Source organism: Dendrobates tinctorius, unplaced genomic scaffold, assembly GCF_039654945.1.
Source record: "Dendrobates tinctorius isolate UK_male_01 unplaced genomic scaffold, ASM3965494v1 ptg000360l, whole genome shotgun sequence".
In the NCBI taxonomy this organism is placed as follows: Eukaryota; Metazoa; Chordata; class Amphibia; order Anura; family Dendrobatidae; genus Dendrobates; species Dendrobates tinctorius.
In genome coordinates, this window is record NW_027362026.1 from 2,973,675 (window position 1) to 2,991,708 (window position 18,034).

Consider the following 18,034-nt stretch of genomic DNA (forward strand, 5'->3'; position numbering starts at 1 on the left):
ATTGTAAATCCCATAGACTTACATGGTACTGTACACTGTCTGCAGAATTGCTGCGGATCCACAGAGGCCAAATCCGCAGCGTGTGCACATAGCCTTATTCATCAGTTTCTTATTCGGGAATTTTTTCTTTTCTGTTTTTGTAGATTTAGCAACAAAAAATAATCACAATAATAACATACAATGCAGCAAGGAGCCCTGATGTGAATACACATAAAAACAGCTACAAAAACTATAAAAGTGGGCACCAAAGAGCATTAATGAAAGGGTTAAATGACTTTGGGCCACTGACATCACACTGCAGACATATACCCAATTTTCACAGATTTGAATAATTAACTGATGTTTTTAAAGGGTTAAATGACTTTGGGCCGCTGATGTCACACTATGAATACACAGATAGTGATGCCCCGCATCAAACCCAGTTCCCTCCAGCCTGGCCCAAATGGATTCTGGGCTTCAGAATTGGCATCAAAGTGGGCAAACAGCCAATTTTCCCATTTGGGCCAGGCTGTAAGGACCTGGGTTTGATGCGGGGGATCAAGATCTGTGTGATTTTAGTGTGAGATCAGTGGTCCAAAGTAATTTAACCCCTTAAAAACATCAGTTACTTTGATGCCGGTTCTGATCCCCAGAACCCATTTGGGCCAGGCTGGAGAGACCTGGGTTTGATGTGGGGCTCCCTGTTCTATATGTCTGCAGTGTTATATCAGTGGCTCAAAGTCATATAACCCTTTCATTAAAGCCCTTCGGTGCCCACTTTGATGCCCATTTTTGTGCCAGTTTTATCACCAAAGAACTGAGACGGGCTTCCAGGGTTGCTGACCAGAGATGGAAGAAATCCCGCTCTGCCAAGCACTTAACCGCATACAAGCAGTCCCTCACCAGCTTCAAGTCCACGCTCACTGCTGCAAAACAAACTTATTTCTCATCTCCTCCCTGTTTCACAACCCTAAACAGCGTTTCAACACTTTCAATTCTCTACTCTGTCCCCCAGCACCACCTCCTTCTCCTCTCATTACCGCTGAAGACTTTGCCTTCTTCTTTAAGCAGAAGATTGATACGATCAGAGAAAGCTTTGGCCCGCAGCTCCCAATGCCCCTCTTAGCTGCTCAGCCCTGGTCCTCCAAAACAAACTTCTCCACCATGACAGAAGAACAGCTCTCCACCCTCCTATCAAGATCACACCTCACCACTTGCGCGCTTGACCCACTCCCGCCCCACCTCATCCCTAACCTCGCCACAGTCTTCATCCCTACTCTAACACACCTCTTCAACCTCTCACTTACAAATGGTGTGTTCCCCTCATCCCTCAAACATGCCTCGATCACACCCAGGGGCGTAAGTACCACGGTCGCAGCAGTCGCCACTGCGACCGGGCCCAGGGGGGAGTCAGGGGCCCGCAGGTCAGATCATGTTATCTCCCAACCGTTCCGATTCTCGAGGGACAGTCCCATTTTTGACCCCGCGTCCCGCACTGAGCCGCCATGCCCCCCATTATTGCCCTCCCTGATAGACCCCCGCAGCCTGCAATGAAGTCCTTTTATGTGCGCACAGGACCTGTGAAGAGGTCACAGGAGGGGAGGAGTCAGGGGTCACATGATCAGGAGCTGGTTGTCATGATGCTGGATGAGGTAAAGTTTCTGTGTGGGGTCAGGAGTGGTTTACAGTGTGAATGTAGCAGAGCTGTGTGTGTACGAGGTGTACAGAGTGAAGATGTGTGTGTATGGGGTTTGCAGAGCGGAGCTGTGTGTATATGGGGTGTGGAGAGCGGATCTGTGTGTGTACGATGTGTACGGAGCGAAGATGTGTGTGTATGGGATCTCCAGAGCGGAGCTGTGTGTACAGAGAGGAGCCGTGTGTATGGGGTGTGCGGAGTGGAGCTGTGTGTGTACGGAGCGAAGATGTGTATGTATGGGGTGTGTAGAGCGGAGCCGTGTGTGTACAGAGCGGGGCCGTGTGTGTATGGGGTGTGCAGAGTGGAGCTGTGTGTGTACAAGGTGTACGGAGCGAAGATGTGTGTGTATGGGGTCTGCAGAGCATAAGCTGTGTGTGTACAGAGCGGAGCTGTGTGTGTACAGAGCGGAGCCGTGTGTGTACGACGTGTACGGAGCGAAGATGTGTGTGTATGGGGTCTGCAGAGCATAAGCTGTGTGTGTACACGGCGTAGCTGTGTGTGTACAGAGCGGAGCCGTGTGTGCACAGAGCGGAGCCGTGTGTGTATGGAGTGTGCAGAGTGGAGCTGTGTTTGTACAGAGCGGAGCTGTGTGTGTACAGAGCGGAGCTGTGTGTGTACAGAGCGGAGCTGTGTGTGTACAGAGCGGAGCCGTGTGTGTACGAGGTGTACGGAGCGAAGATGTGTGTATGGGGTCTGCAGAGCAGAGCTGTGTGTGTACAGAGCGGAGCTGTGTGTGTACAGAGCGGAGCCGTGTGTGTATGGGGTGTGCAGAGCGGAGCTGTGTGTGTACGAGGTGTACGGAGCGAAGATGTGTGTATGGGGTCTGCAGAGCAGAGCTGTGTGTGTACAGAGCGGAGCCGTGTGTGTATGGGGTGTGCAGAGCAGAGCTGTGTGTGTACAAGGTGTACGGGTCGAAGATGGGTGTATGGGGTGTGCAGCGCGGAGCTGTGTGTGTATGGGATGTGGAGAGCGGATCTGTGTGTGTACGATGTGTACAGAGTGGAGCTGTGTGTATATGGGGTGTGGAGAGCGGATGTGTGTGTACAATGTGTACGGAGCGAAGATGTGTGTATGGGGTCTGCAGAGCGGAGCTGTGTGTACAGAGAGGAGCCGTGTGTATGGGGTGTGCGGAGTGGAGCTGTGTGTGTACGGAGCGAAGATATGTATGAATGGGGTGTGTACAGAGCGGAGCCGTGTGTGTACAGAGCGGAGCCGTGTGTGTACAGAGCGGAGCTGTGTGTGTACAGAGCGGAGCCGTGTGTGTATGGGGTGCGCAGAGCGGAGCTGTGTGTGTACGAGGTGTACGGAGCGAAGATGTGTGTATGGGGTCTGCAGAGCAGAGCTGTGTGTGTACAGAGCGGAGCTGTGTGTGTACAGAGCGGAGCCGTGTGTGTATGGGGTGTGCAGAGCAGAGCTGTGTGTGTACGAGGTGTACGGGTCGAAGATGGGTGTATGGGGTGTGCAGCGCGGAGCTGTGTGTGTATGGGGTGTGGAGAGCGGATCTGTGTGTGTACGATGTGTACAGAGTGGAGCTGTGTGTATATGGGGTGTGGAGAGCGGATCTGTGTGTGTACGATGTGTACGGAGCGAAGATGTGTGTGTATGGGATCTCCAGAGCGGAGCTGTGTGTACAGAGAGGAGCCGTGTGTATGGGGTGTGCGGAGTGGAGCTGTGTGTGTACGGAGCGAAGATGTGTATGTATGGGGTGTGTAGAGCGGAGCCGTGTGTGTACAGAGCGGGGCCGTGTGTGTATGGGGTGTGGAGAGCGGATCTGTGTGTGTACGATGTGTATGGAGCGAAGATGTGTGTGTATGGGGTCTGCAGAGCGGAGCTGTGTGTGCAGAGAGGAGCCGTGTGTATGGGGTGTGCGGAGTGGAGCTGTGTGTGTACGGATTGAAGATGTGTATGTATGGGGTGTACAGAGCGGAGCCGTGTGTGTACAGAGTGGAGCCGTGTGTGTATGGGGTGTGCAGAGCGGAGCCGTGTGTGTACAGAGTGGAGCCGTGTGTGTAGTACGAGGTGTGTGGAGCCGTGTGTGTACGAGGTGTACGGAGTGGAGCTGTGTGTTTATGAGGTGTGTGGAGCCACGTGTACGAGGTGTATGGTACGGAGCAGTGTGTGTATGGAGCGGAGCCGTGTGTGTAAAAGGTGAGTAGAGCCATGTGTACGAGGTGTATAGAGCGGAGCCTGTTCCCTCTTTGACCGCTTACAATCAGGCTTCCGACTGCAGCACTCAACTGAAACTGCCCTTGCTAAAGTCACCAATGACCTACTAACCGCCAAGAGCGAGCAACACTACTCTGTCCTCCTTCTCCTGGACCTGTCTTCTGCCTTTGACACTGTGGGCCATTCCCTCCTGCTACAGACTCTCTCATCTCTTGGCATCACAGACCTGGCCCTATCCTGGATCTCATCATATCTAACAGACCGAACATTCAGTGTCTCCCTCTCCCACACCACCTCCTCACCTCGCCCCCTGTCAGTGTTCCTCAGGGCTCAGTTCTAGGACCCCTACTCTTCTCCATCTACACCTTCGGCCTGGGACAGCTCATAGAATCCCACGGGTTGCAGTATCATCTCTATGCCGATGACACGCAGATCTACCTATCTGGACCTGACCTCACCTCCTTACTTACCAAAATCCCACAATGTCTGTCTGCTATTTCAGCTTTCTTCTTTGCTCGCTTTCTAAAACTGAACATGGAGAAAACAGAATTCATCATCTTTCCGCTATCTCACTCTACCCCTCCACCAGACCTATCCATCAATGTGAATGGCTTCTCACTTTCCCCAGTCCTGCATGCTCGGTGCCTCGGGTTGATCCTTGACTCTGCCCTCACTTTCAAGCCACATATCCAAACCCTTGCCTCCTCCTGCCGTCTCAAACTCAAAAATATTTCCCGGATCCGTGCATTCCTTGACCATGAAACCACAAAAACGCTAGTGCACGCCCTTATCATCTCCCGCCTCGACTACTGCAACCTCCTACTCTCTGGTCTCCCCTCTAGCACCACTCCAATCCATCCTGCACTCTGCTGTCCAACTAATCCACCTGTCTCCGTTATTCCCCAGCCTCTCGTCTCTGCCAAGCCCTTCATTGGCTTCCTATCGTCCAGAGGCTTCAGTTCAAAACCCTAACTATGACATACAAAGCCATCTGTGCCTACAAGACTTCTCACGTGCTTCCCCCATACTCTGGAACTCTCTACCCCAATACATCAGACTCCCGCCTACCATGGAAACCTTCAAAATGAACCTGAAGACCCACCTCTTCCGACAAGCCTACAACCTGCAGTGATCCTTAGTCTACTGAACCGCCGCAAGACCAGATCTATCCTTTCCTAGTGTATCCTCGCCCATCCCCTGTAGACTATGAGCCCTCGCAGGCAGGGTCCTCTCTCCTTCTGTACTTGTGTGTGTCTTGTATTGCTCATGTTTATTGTACTTGTCTATGTATTCCCCTTTTCACATGTAAAGCGCCATGGAATAAATGGCGCTATATAAATGTATAATAATAATAATTTTTGTAGCTGTTTTTAAGTGTATTCACATCAGCAGAACTCGCTGCATTGTACGTTATTATTCTGATGCCTGTTTTTTGTTATAAAACCTATAAAAAAAAGAAAAGAAATAATTGCTGAATAAGAAACTGATGAATAAGAAACCAACTTCAGCATCGTACAGTTGTGTGAGTCTGAGCAAAGATGGGTCACATCTGCAGGAGGAGTAACACAGGGATGGACCATACTATGGTGCTGAGATTAGATGCTCCACAGGTTGTGCCATGGACAGTACAACGGTATACTGAAGGGACAGGTCAGCACTGCTCGCAGGTGTAAAGGGTTGTCCGCTATAGGGACAAACTCCTCTTAACCCCTTAATGACTGGGCCAGATTTTTTAATTCTGACCATTGTCACTTTATGGAGGTAATAACTCTGGAACGCTTCAATGGATCCCGGTGATTCTGATGTTTTTTTCGTGACACATTGTACTTTATAATAATGGTAAATTTAGGTTGATATGTTTTGTGTTTATAAAATTTCAGAAATTTGACAGAAATTTTTAAAAAAATAGCAATTTTCAAACTTTGAATGATTATCCCTTTAATCCAGATAGTCATACCACAGAAAAAGAGAACACTTCCCAGATGTCTGATTTACATCAGCACCATTTGTGACTTGTTCTGTTATTTTGTTAGCATTTTAGAAGGTTTAAAAATGTAGCAGCAATTTTGCATTTTTTTCAAGGAAAGTTATAAAATTAATTTTTTTAAGAACCTATCCAGATGTAAAGTGACTTAGTGGGTTCTATATATTGGAACAGCCCCAAAAGTGTACCATTTTAAAAGCAGCACCCATCAATATATACACAATTGCTTTAACCCCTTAATGACCGCCGATACGCCTTTTAACGGCGGTAGTTAAGGGTGCTTGAACTACAGAGCTGTTAATTCACGGCGCTGTGGAGAAAGTAAATAGCGCCCCCCAGAGTTGGATTTTCTCCGGGGTCTCGGCTGCCGTGGGTAGCCGAGACCCCAGAGAACATGAATCGGTTCTTTTTTTACCGACCCCGCTTTTGTGATCGCCGTTATTAACCGTGTAACGACGACCTAAAAAAAAAAAAGCCGCGATTTTGTATTTGATCTCTAGAAATAGGGTCCCCGATCCCCCCCAGTACCTCACGGTGGTGTCATGTCGGACGCTGTTCACACCACTGCGTCCGGCAGGCAGAGGTAGTTCCACCTCCAGCCACTATAGCCTCAGTGGCGCCGGCTTGATCTTCAGGCTCTCGGGGGTTAATGCTGCTGGAGACCAGGTTGGATGGTTAGTCACGCCCACGATCTTTAAATAGTCATGCTGGCCTATGGGCGTCGCCGATTATAGCTTGTGTTTCATACCAAGTGGTTCCGGTCTGGAGTGGTGGTGTTGCAGAGAGAGAGAGATTCGTATCTGGTGGCGTATGATCCGTTGTTATCCTTTAGTTATAGAAGGATAGGGAAAATGAGGGGAGGTCAGCTCACCAGTCTCAGTTACGATCCATAATTCTCCTGCGCACGGAGTCACCTTGATCAGGGGCATTGACTGAAGCAAAATAAAGGATAGAATCTCCAGCGCTGGACTTCAGTTAAAAATTCATCATTTATTGGAAATTCTTAAAATCGGACAGAAAAAAGTATGAATAAGGACATACAGGCAGATGGGGTCTCTGGTGGTCTCCAACCAACGCGTTTCGACCTAGAAGGTCTTACTCATGGTTCACACTAGACCAATACTGACGACTACAAATAATACAAAGACTGGTAAATCACAGGTGTTGGACGAAAGAATTAATGAAAATAGGGAGTATCCCTACCAGTTAACTCTTGCAAAACACTCAGCCTAATGTGGAGCTGAAATATACATTAACCCTTTTACCATTAGTAAATGAAACAATGTAAACAAAGACTTGTCGGAAAAACAGAAAAAAATATAAAAACTAATGAAAAAATATCATAAGAATATAATGAATGGCAAGAAAATAAAAAAAAAAAATATTCATTAATTGATATAATATTAATAAACAAAGTAACAATCGTAAAAATTATCAAAATAACCAGAATTAAATAGGACTAAGTAAATGTAAATATACAGAAGAAAATATCAATCTAATTGCAATATTAAATCAAGTCGTTTGTTCAGACCTAATGGTACTCTTGTATTTAATTTAAAAATCCAGAAGGATTCACGATTTAATAATTTTCTCCTGAAATCACCTCCCCTAGTAGATCTATAGACTTTCTCTATTGCTATAATTTTGAGACTATCAGTTTTACCTCCATGAACAGTTTTACAATGATAAGAAACTGCTGAGATATTATAATTGTTGCTGGCAGCTTCTGACAAATGTTTCCTAATTCTCTTTTTAAGAGGTCCTATTGTACAGCCTACATATTGTAGGTTACAAAAAACGCATTCAATAACATACACTCACTGGCCACTTTATTAGGTACACCATGCTAGTAAGGGGTTGGACCCCCTTTTGCCTTCAGAACTGCCTCAATTCTTCGTGGCAGAGATTCAACAAGGTGCTGGAAGCATTCCTCAGAGATTTTGGACCATATTGACATGATGGCATCACACAGTTGGCGCAGATTTGTCGGCTTCACATCCCTGATGCGAATCTCCCGTTCCACCACATCCCAAAGATGCTCTATTGGATTGAGATCTGGTGACTGAGGAGGCCATTTGAGTACAGTAAACTCATTGTCATGTTCAAGAAACCAATCTGAGATGATTCGAGCTTTATGACATGGCGCATTATCCTGCTGAAAGTAGCCATCAGATGTTGGGTACATTGTGGTCATAAAGGGATGGACATGGTCAGCAACAATACTCAGGTAGGCTGTGGCCTTGCAACGATGCTCAATTGGTACCAAGGGGCCCAAAGAGTGCCCAGAAAAAATTCCCCACACCATGACACCACCACCACCAGCCTGAACCGTTGATACAAGGCAGGATGGATCCATGCTTTCATGTTGTTTACGCCAAATTCTGACCCTACCATCCGAATGTCGCAGCAGAAATCGAGACTCATCAGACCAGGCAACGTTTTTCCAATCTTCTACTGTCCAATTTCGATGAGCTTGTGCAAATTTTAGCCTCAGTTTCCTGTTCTTAGCTGAGAGGAGTGGTACCCAGTGTGGTCTTCTGCTGCTGTAGCCCATCTGCCTCAAAGTTCGACGCACTGTGCGTTCAGAGATGCTCTTCTGCCTACCTTGGTTGTAACGGGTGGCAATTTGAGTCACTGTTGCCTTTCTATCAGCTCGAACCAGTCTGCCCATTCTCCTCTGACCTCTGGCATCAACATGGCATTTCCGGCCACAGAACTGCCGCTCACTGGATTTTTTTTCTTTTTCGGACCATTCTCTGTAAACTCTAGAGATGGTTGTGCGTGAAAATCCCAGTAGATCAGCAGTTTCTGAAATTCTCAGACCAGCCCTTCTGGCACCAACAATCATGCCACGTTCAAAGGCACTCAAATCACCTTTCTTCCCCATACTGATGCTCGGTTTGAACTGCAGGAGATTGTCTTGACCATGTCTACATGCCTAAATGCACTGAGTTGCCGCCATGTGATTGGCTGATTAGAAATTAAGTCTTAACACACAGTTGGACAGGTGTACCTAATAAAGTGGCCAGTGAGTGTATATTACTCCTGTTCACACCACTGCGTCCGGCAGGCAGAGGTAGTTCCACCTCCAGCCACTATAGCCTCAGTGGCGCCGGCTTGATCTTCAGGCTCTCGGGGGTTAATCCTGCTGGAGACCAGGTTGGATGGTTAGTCACGCTAACCGTTGTTATCCTTTCTCCTTCCCATATTTGTGTTTAGTTGTGCCCTGTTCACATTACTGTATAGTCCTGTGTGTATGCGGCGCAGTGCAGTTTAAGTTCTCCCTGTCTGTCATATTTGTGTGGGGGCTTTGGTGTTGTGACTCCTCACTGGGTGGAGGGTGGAGGGTTAAGTGCAGGGCTGAGCAGGAGATAAGGAAAGGGTGGAGGCTCAGGCATTTGCACCATCAGCAAAAACCCTGGGTTGAGGGACAGACAGGGTTTCCCCTAGTTATAGGGACATCACAGGGGCCCCGGGAGTTACAGCCTTAGTTGAACTAAGCCCTCCGTGACAGGTGGTCCTCGTGGTCCCCGGGCTCTCCTGCCTCCTCCGATGGGCGCCGCCATCTTGGTCCAGGAAAGGCGGGCGCATGCGTAGTGCGCCTGCCGAATCTACCGGCTGGCAGATTTGATTAATTCATTACAGATACGTTTTGATCACTGTGATAAACCCTATCACAGTGATCGAAATAAAAAAAATACTAAATAACCCCTCCCGTTTACCTCCAGTACCTCACGGTGGTCCCCGGGCCCTCCTGCCTCCTCCGGTGGGTGCCGCCATCTTTGTCCGGGAAAGGCGGGCGCATGCGTAGTGCGCCTGCCGAAACTGCCGGCTGGCAGATTCGATTCATTCATTACAGATACATTTTGATCACTGTGATAAACCCTGTTTACCTCCAGTACCTCACGGTGGTCCTCGTGGTCCCCGGGCCCTCCTGCCTCCTCCGGTGGGTGCCGCCATCTTGGTCCGGGAAAGGCGGGCGCATGCGTAGTGCGCCTGCCGAATCTTCCGGCTGGCAGATTCGATTCATTCATTACAGATACATTTTGATCACTGTGATAAACCCTATCACAGTGATCGAAATAAAAAAAATACTAAATAACCCCTCCCGTTTATCACCCCCTTAGTTAGGTAAATATAATGAAATAAAGAAAATAAATTTTTCATTTTTCAATTAGAGTTAGGATTAGGGTTAGAATTAGGCTGTGTGCCCATGTTGCGTTTTTGTAAGCGTTTCCGCAGCGTTTAAGCCGGATCAGACGCTGCAGAAACGCTTAAAAGAAGCTTCCAATTAAATTGCATGCATTTTTAAACGCGTAGAAAACGCTTAGCGGCTAAAAACGCAGCATACTCATTCATTTCCTCATAGCTGAGCGTTTTTAGCCATTTCCAATATTCCCAGAATCCGCGCGGAAAAATCAAAAACGTGCGGTTTTTATGCAAAAAAACGCGCTGAAATGAAACGCGCGGTTTCTGGGAAGGAGTCCGCTTTTCTAAGCGTTTAAAAACGCTAACGTGGGCACATACCCTTAGGGTTGGAATTAGGGTTAGAATTAAGGTTAGGGTTAGAATTAGAGTTAGGGGTGTGTTGGGGTTAGGGTTGGAGTTAGAATTGAGGGGTTTCCACTATTTACCAACTTTGGTGGTCTAATTCCTCCTGTTATTATCTAATTCCTTATTGTTATTATCTAATTCCTCCTGTTATTATCTAATTCCTCCTGTTATTATTCGGAAAATAGAAAAATCGGGGGCTAAAAAAATCACTTTTGTGGAAAAAAAAAATAGATTTTTTATTTTTACGGCTCTGCATTATAAACTTCTATGAAGCACTTGGGGGTTCAAAGTGCTCACCACACATCTAGATAACCTCCTTGGGGGGTCTAGTTTCCAAAATGGGGTCACTTGTGGGGGGTTTCCACTGTTTAGGCACATCAGGAGCTCTCCAAACGCAACATGACGCCCGCAGAACATTTCATCAAAGTCTGCATTCCAAAATGGCGCTCCTTACCTTCCGAGCTCCCCCATGCGCCCAAACAGTGGTTCCCCCCCACATATGGGGTATAGTTGTACTCAGGACAAATTGCACAACAACTTTTGTTGTCCAATTTCTCCTGTTAGCCTTGTGAAAATAAAAAATAGCAGGCTAAAAAAATCATTTTTGTGGAGAAAAAAAATGATTTTTTTTATTTTCACTGCTCTGCGTTATAAACTTCTGTGAAGCACTTGGGGGTTCAAAGTGCTTACCACTAGAGATGAGCAACTTTGCCTTTTTTAGGGTCGAGTCGGGTTTCATGAAACCCGACTTTCTCAAAAGTCGAGTCGAACGAAATCGGCCGACTATAGGGAAAAGTCGTGAAACACGAAACCCAATGCAAGTCAATGGGGAGAAAAGTCGGCAGTGAGTGGAGGACTGTAAACACACCTGGCATGAATTTTAACCCTAGAGGCTGCGAAATCTCTCTCTCTTCTCCCTCTCCCTCTCCCCCTCTCTCTCTCCCACTCCCACTCCATCTACGCTCCGCTTCTTTCATTGGCTGAAAAAAGTCACATGCAAGCATTCGTGCAACCCGACTTTGGCGCTTGGGTCGCCGACCGCATGGCCAACTTCACACTGTGGTAGGGTTTCGTTTCATGAAACCCGACTTTGGCGAAAGTCGGCGACTTTTGTATCTGACCAACCTGTTTCGCTCAACTCTACTTACCACACATCTAGATAAGTTCCTTAAGTTTCCAAAATGGGGTCACTTGTAGGGTTTTTTCACTGTTTAGGCACGTCAGGGGCTCTCCAAACGCGACATGGCGTCCAATCTCAATTCTTGCCAATTCTGCATTGAAAAAGTCAAACGGTGCTCCTTCCCTTCTGAGTTCTGCCGTGTGCCCAAACAGTGTTTTACCCTCGCATATGGGGTATGGCGTACTCAGGTCAAATTGCATAACAACTTTGGGGGTCTAATTTCTCCTGTTACTCTTGTAAAAATTAAAATTTGGGGGTGAAAAGATCACTTTTGTGGAGAAAAATTATTTTTTATTTTCACGGCTCTACGTTATAAACTTCTGTGAAGCACTTGGAGGTTCACAGTGCTCACTAAACATCTAGATAAGTTCCTTAAGGGGTCTAGTTTCCAAAATGGGGTCACTTGTTGGGGGTTTCCACTGTTTAGACAAATGAGGGGCTCTCCAAACGCAACATGGTGTCCGATCTCAATTCCAGCAAATTCTGCGTTGAAAACGTCAAACGGCGCTCCTTCCCTAGTGAGCTCTGCCGTGCGCCCAAAAAGTGGTTTACCCCCACATATGGGGTATCGTTGTACTCAGGATAAATTGCACAACAACTTTCGGGGTTTAATTTCTCTTTTAAAACTTGTGAAAATAAAAAAAATTGGTTCTGAAGTAAATTTTTTGCAAAGAAAAGTTAAATGTTAATTTTTTCCTTCCACATTGCTTCAGTTCCTGTGAAGCACTTAAAAGGTTAATAAACTTCTTGAACGTGGTTTTGAGCACCTTGAGGGGTCCGGTTTTTAGAATGGTGTCAGTTTGGGTATTTTTTGTCATGTACACCCCTCAAAATGACTTTAAATATGATGTGGTCCCTAAAAAAAATGGTTTTGTAAATTTTGTTCTAAAAATGAGAAATCGCTGGTCAGTTTTTAACCCTTATAACTTCCTAACAAAAAATGTGGGAAATGTAATTTAATAAGAAATTTGTGTGACATATCTCTGATTTAAGGGCATAAAATTTAAAGTTTGAAAATTGCAAAATGTTCACCATATTTCCGTTTTTTTTCATAACTAAACACAAGTCATATCGAAGAAATTTTACCACTAACAAGTGTAGATTAACCCCATGAGTGCTGGAGCCAGCACTGAAAATGTGCTGCAAGAGGATGATAAAAGGTAATATTGCTAAAATAAACACAGTGGATGTTTTTAGTGGCACGTAATGGCAAGATTTATGAAAGAAAAAAAAAAAGTTATAGTAGTGGACAACTTTAATAAATGTATACGATTTATAAGGTGTTTTGTACTCCTTTTGTATACAATGCTAAGGGGGTGTAGAACTGTTATCAGAGTAAAAGAGGGGAGTATGTTGATAAGTTGTAACATTGAGGCTGTGTGCCCACGTAGCGTTTTTTAAGCGTTTCTGCAGTGCTTTTTGACAAGCGATTCTGCTGCAGAAGCGCTTAAGAAAAGCATCCAATTGATTTCTAATGGAAAACGCACATGTTGTGCCAATGGTGCGTTTTTAACCGCTGCGGAAACGCTTAGCGATTAAAAACGCAGCATGTTCATTAATTTTGCGGAATCGCACGCGATTCCACATACCATCACTTATATGGGCAAAAACACTTAGGAAAACGCATGCAAAAACACTTGACAAACGCTTACAAAAGCGCGTCAAAAACCGCATGCGTTTTCCCAGGAGCAGGGTGTGCGATTCTGCTCAGGTTTATTCTGCTTCAGAATCGCTACGTGGGCACATAGCCTTATTCTGGTTTGTTTCACGTGTTCCATTTTTCCTTGTCTCCATTATGTGTGTCCAAAATTTCCACCAAAACTGCACGAATGATCAGTTACTGGGCACTTTTCTAATTCATTGTCTATCTATGAGAGGAGGAGTGACCCTAAGGGCTCATACTCACTTGCGAGAGACTCGCACGATTCTCGTGTGAGAGTCTCTTGCATGAAAACCTGGCACTGACGCTGGCATTGGGACCGGAGCGTGCAGCTACGTGTATTTCTATGCAGCTGCACGCTCCGGTCCGAGTGCGAGTCTCTCGCAAGTGCGTATGAGCCCTTAGAACGAAAGTAGAATGGTCCCCTTCCCCCAATTTTCCCCAAATTGATGAGAAAAAGGTCAGATACATCATCACAAGTGTCATAAAGACCGATTCTTGAATACTGTTGTCTTCTCCTCTCCAGTAGAGAGGTAAGATGTGTGTTTTTTGCAATGACTTTGCAGAATCATAGCAAAAAAATGCAATGCAGTCAGAAGGTGTGAATGCAGCCTTAGGCCCCTTCACGTCTGTGTTTGCAGTATATTTTTTTCACGATACCACACGTACCTATTATAAAAAACAAAAAAACTGAACTGGAGTAGACTTGAATGACATGCATGATGTAAAAGCATGTTCACACTGGCCATAAGAGCAAGCAAAACCAAAGGAAAAACAATGTATGTATATACCCTAATGAAAATCAATAAGTAAAAAAGCAAGTGCATTAAATAACATAGGGTACTTGGTAAACACTATTTTGATCAAAAAAGTATAAAGCTGTCCCACCACGGCAAGGTGTACCCATTTGAGACAGTAACTACACTAACGGTTAAAACCTACCTAGTGTGAATAGTGGCAGAGTCTCTGGGTCCCAAACGGACACCCAGCTTCAGAGGGACTATAAGTGAACTACACAGCTCAGTAGAAAGGAGGCCACACCCTATTTGTACTGAATACAAAAATGCTGAAGAAAAAACAAAAAAACTGAACTGGAGTAGACTTGAATGACATGCATGATGTAAAAGCATGTTCACACTGGCCATAAGAGCAAGCAAAACCAAAGGAAAAACAATGTATGTATATCATGCATGTCATTCAAGTCTACTCCAGTTCAGTTTTTTTGTTTTTTCTTCAGCATTTTTGTATTCAGTACAAATAGGGTGTGGCCTCCTTTCTACTGAGCTGTGTAGTTCACTTATAGTCCCTCTGAAGCTGGGTGTCCGTTTGGGACCTAGAGACTCTGCCACTATTCACACTAGGTAGGTTTTAACCGTTAGTGTAGTTACTGTCTCAAATGGGTACACCTTGCCATGGTGGGACAGCTTTATACTTTTTTGATCAAAATAGTGTTTACCAAGTACCCTATGTTATTTAATGCACTTGCTTTTTTACTTATTGATTTTCATTAGGGTATATACATACATTGTTTTTCCTTTGGTTTTGCTTGCTCTTATGGCCAGTGTGAACATGCTTTTACATCATGCATGTCATTCAAGTCTACTCCAGTTCAGTTTTTTTGTTTTTTCTTCAGCATTTTTGTATTCAGTACAAATAGGGTGTGGCCTCCTTTCTACTGAGCTGTGTAGTTCACTTATAGTCCCTCTGAAGCTGGGTGTCCGTTTGGGACCCAGAGACTCTGCCACTATTCACACTAGGTAGGTTTTAACCGTTAGTGTAGTTACTGTCTCAAATGGGTACACCTTGCCGTGGTGGGACAGCTTTATACTTTTTTGATCAAAATAGTGTTTACCAAGTACCCTATGTTATTTAATGCACTTGCTTTTTTACTTATTGATTTTCATTAGGGTATATACACACATTGTTTTTCCTTTGGTTTTACGTACCTATTATAACCTATGGCAGTGATGGCGAACCTTTTAGGGTATGTTCCCACGGTTAGTAAACGCTGCGGGTTGGACTCTGCATACAGTCGCAGCGTCCAACCGTTACAGTATAGTGGAGGGAATTTCATGAAATCCCATCTCCACTATGCGTGCAGACGCCTCCAGCTTCCCTGCGTAGACGCACATGTGGCGCGTCTTTACCGGCCGCAGCATGTCTATTTATCTTGTGGAAACGCTCAGTTTCCACAAGATAAATGTCCCCATGCAATGTAATGGGACGCGGTGATTTCGCATGGTTCAATGAACACATGCGGAATCACCACGCGTACAAAAGCCGGCAGCGCTTTGGACGGAGCAGACATGTGCTGCATCCAAAGTGCTGCCTAATACTGAACGTGGGAACATACTGTACCTTTAGATACAGTGTGCCCAAACTGCAATCCAAAACCCTCTTATTTTTCGCAAAGTGCCCTGAATACTGAGGTTTTATATAACAAAGACAACTCGTACATTAGCCCGCTATAGAGTCAATATCAAAGAGCTTGTAAGCGCTGAACTCCAAGCCTAAGGTACTAGCCACTAATTGTAGTGAAGGTCTGTTCTTGAGAATGGAGAGGATTTTTAATCAAAAGTAAAATTGCAAAGTTGTTTGTTTCTACATCCTCTCTGCAGTTATAACCCTTTATCATGATGAGAACAAACCCTTTAAGGCAGGGATATCAAGCTCAAATACACAGAGGGCCAAAGCTAAAAGCTTGGAGAAAGTTGCAGGCCAACCTTGATATTTGTTAAAAAGAAATGTCTAACAAAGGATAAAAAAAAACTTGAAGAAAACAGATAATAAAGTATGATGCAAACAAAACTGCTCCTAAACACAGTATGATACCCCTACAGTGAACTCCACACGCACAGTATGATGACCCTACTGTACCCCCCTCCCTTAGCTCCCCCAACAAAGAATGGTGACCCCATTACAATATGATTCTCCAACTGTAATCTAACTGTAATCTCCACACAGCCCTCCATACATTATAACATAAAGTCCTTCATACAGTACAATGGCTCCACATAGATCTCCATAAAGTATAATGGCTCCACATAGTCCTCCATACAGTGTAATTGCCCTAACATAGTCCTGCATAAAGTGTAAAGGGTCCCACATAGTGCTAGATGCAGTGTAATGGCCCCACACGATGCTCCACAGTATAAAATGGCCCCACATGATGCTCCATACTGTATAATGGCCCGACACGATGCTCCATACTGTATAATGGCCCGACACGATGCTCCATACTGTATAATGGCCCGACACGATGCTCCATACTATAAAATGGCCCCACACAATGCTCCATACTGAATAATGGCCCCACACGATGCTCCATACTATATAATGGCCCCACACGATGCTCCATACTATAAAATGGCCCCACACGATGCTCCATACTATAAAATGGCCCCACACGATGCTCCATACTGTATAATGGCCCCACACGATGCTCCATACTATAAAATGGCCCCACATGATGCTCCATACTGAATAATGGCTCGACACAATGCTCCATACTGTATAATGGCCCCACACGATGCTCCATACTATAAAATGGCCCCACATGATGCTCCATACTGAATAATGGCCCGACACAATGCTCCATACTATAAAATGGCCCCACATAATGCTCCATACTGTATAATGGCCCGACACGATGCTCCATACTGTATAATGGCCCCACACGATGCTCCATACTAGAAAATGGCCCCACACGACGCTCCATACTGAATAATGGCCCCACACGATGCTCCATACTGAATAATGGCCCCACACGATGCTCCATACTGAATAATGGCCCCACACGATGCTCCATACTATAAAATGGCCCGACACAAGGCTCCATACTGTATAATGGCCCCACACAATGCTCCATACTATAAAATGGCCCCACATGATGCTCCATACTGAATAATGGCCCCACACGATGCTCCATACTGAATAATGGCCCCACACGATGCTCCATACTGAATAATGGCCCCACACGATACTCCATACTATAAAATGGCCCCACATGATGCTCCATACTGTATATTGGCCCCACACAATGCTGCATACTGTATAATGGCCCAACATAGTGCTCCATACTGAATAATGGCCCGACACGATGCTCCATACTGTATAATGGCCCCACACGATGCTCCATACTATAAAATGGCCCCACACGATGCTCCATACTATAAAATGGCCCCACACGATGCTCCATACTGAATAATGGCCCCACACGATGCTCCATACTATAAAATGGCCCCACATGATGCTCCATACTGTATATTGTCCCCACACAATGCTGCATACTGTATAATGGCCCAACATAGTGCTCCATACTGAATAATGGCCCCACATAGTGTTTCATACTTTATAATGTGCTCACATAATGGCATCACATTAAAAAAAAAAATACCATATATACTCGTGTATGAGCCAACCCGAGTATGAGGTGAGACACCTAATTTTGACACAAAAAACTGGGAAAACTTATTGACTCGAGTATAAGCCAGGTATGCATTGTCACCTAATCCCTATTCTGGTATGAATGGCTCCTTATCCCCATCCTTGTCTGCATGGCTCCTTATCCCCATCCTTGTCTGCATGGCTCCTTATCCCCATCCTTGTATGCATTGTTCCTCATTCCCATCCTTGTCTGCATGGCTCCTTATCCCCACATCCTTGTGCACATGGCTCCTTATTCCCATCCTTGTCTGCATGGCTCCATATTCCCCATCCTTGTCTGCATGGCTCCATATTCCCCATCCTTGTCTGCATGGCTCCATATTCCCCATCCTTGTCTGCATGGCTCCATATTCCCCATCCTTGTCTGCA

The 18,034-nt window shown here is 45.6% G+C and overlaps 1 protein-coding gene across 2 annotated transcripts in view; it reads right to left on the reverse strand.

Annotated features, from left to right (window-relative positions):
• Positions 1 to 14,364, reverse strand: part of LOC141075519 (uncharacterized) — a 63,559-nt gene extending 49,195 nt beyond the window's left edge. For both annotated transcript variants that reach the window (XM_073562602.1, XM_073562599.1), the window contains exon 1: positions 14,162 to 14,364. The gene's annotated coding sequence lies outside the window, so the exon portion shown is untranslated. The remainder of the gene's footprint in view (positions 1 to 14,161) is intronic.
• Positions 14,365 to 18,034: the final 3,670 nt, after the last annotated feature.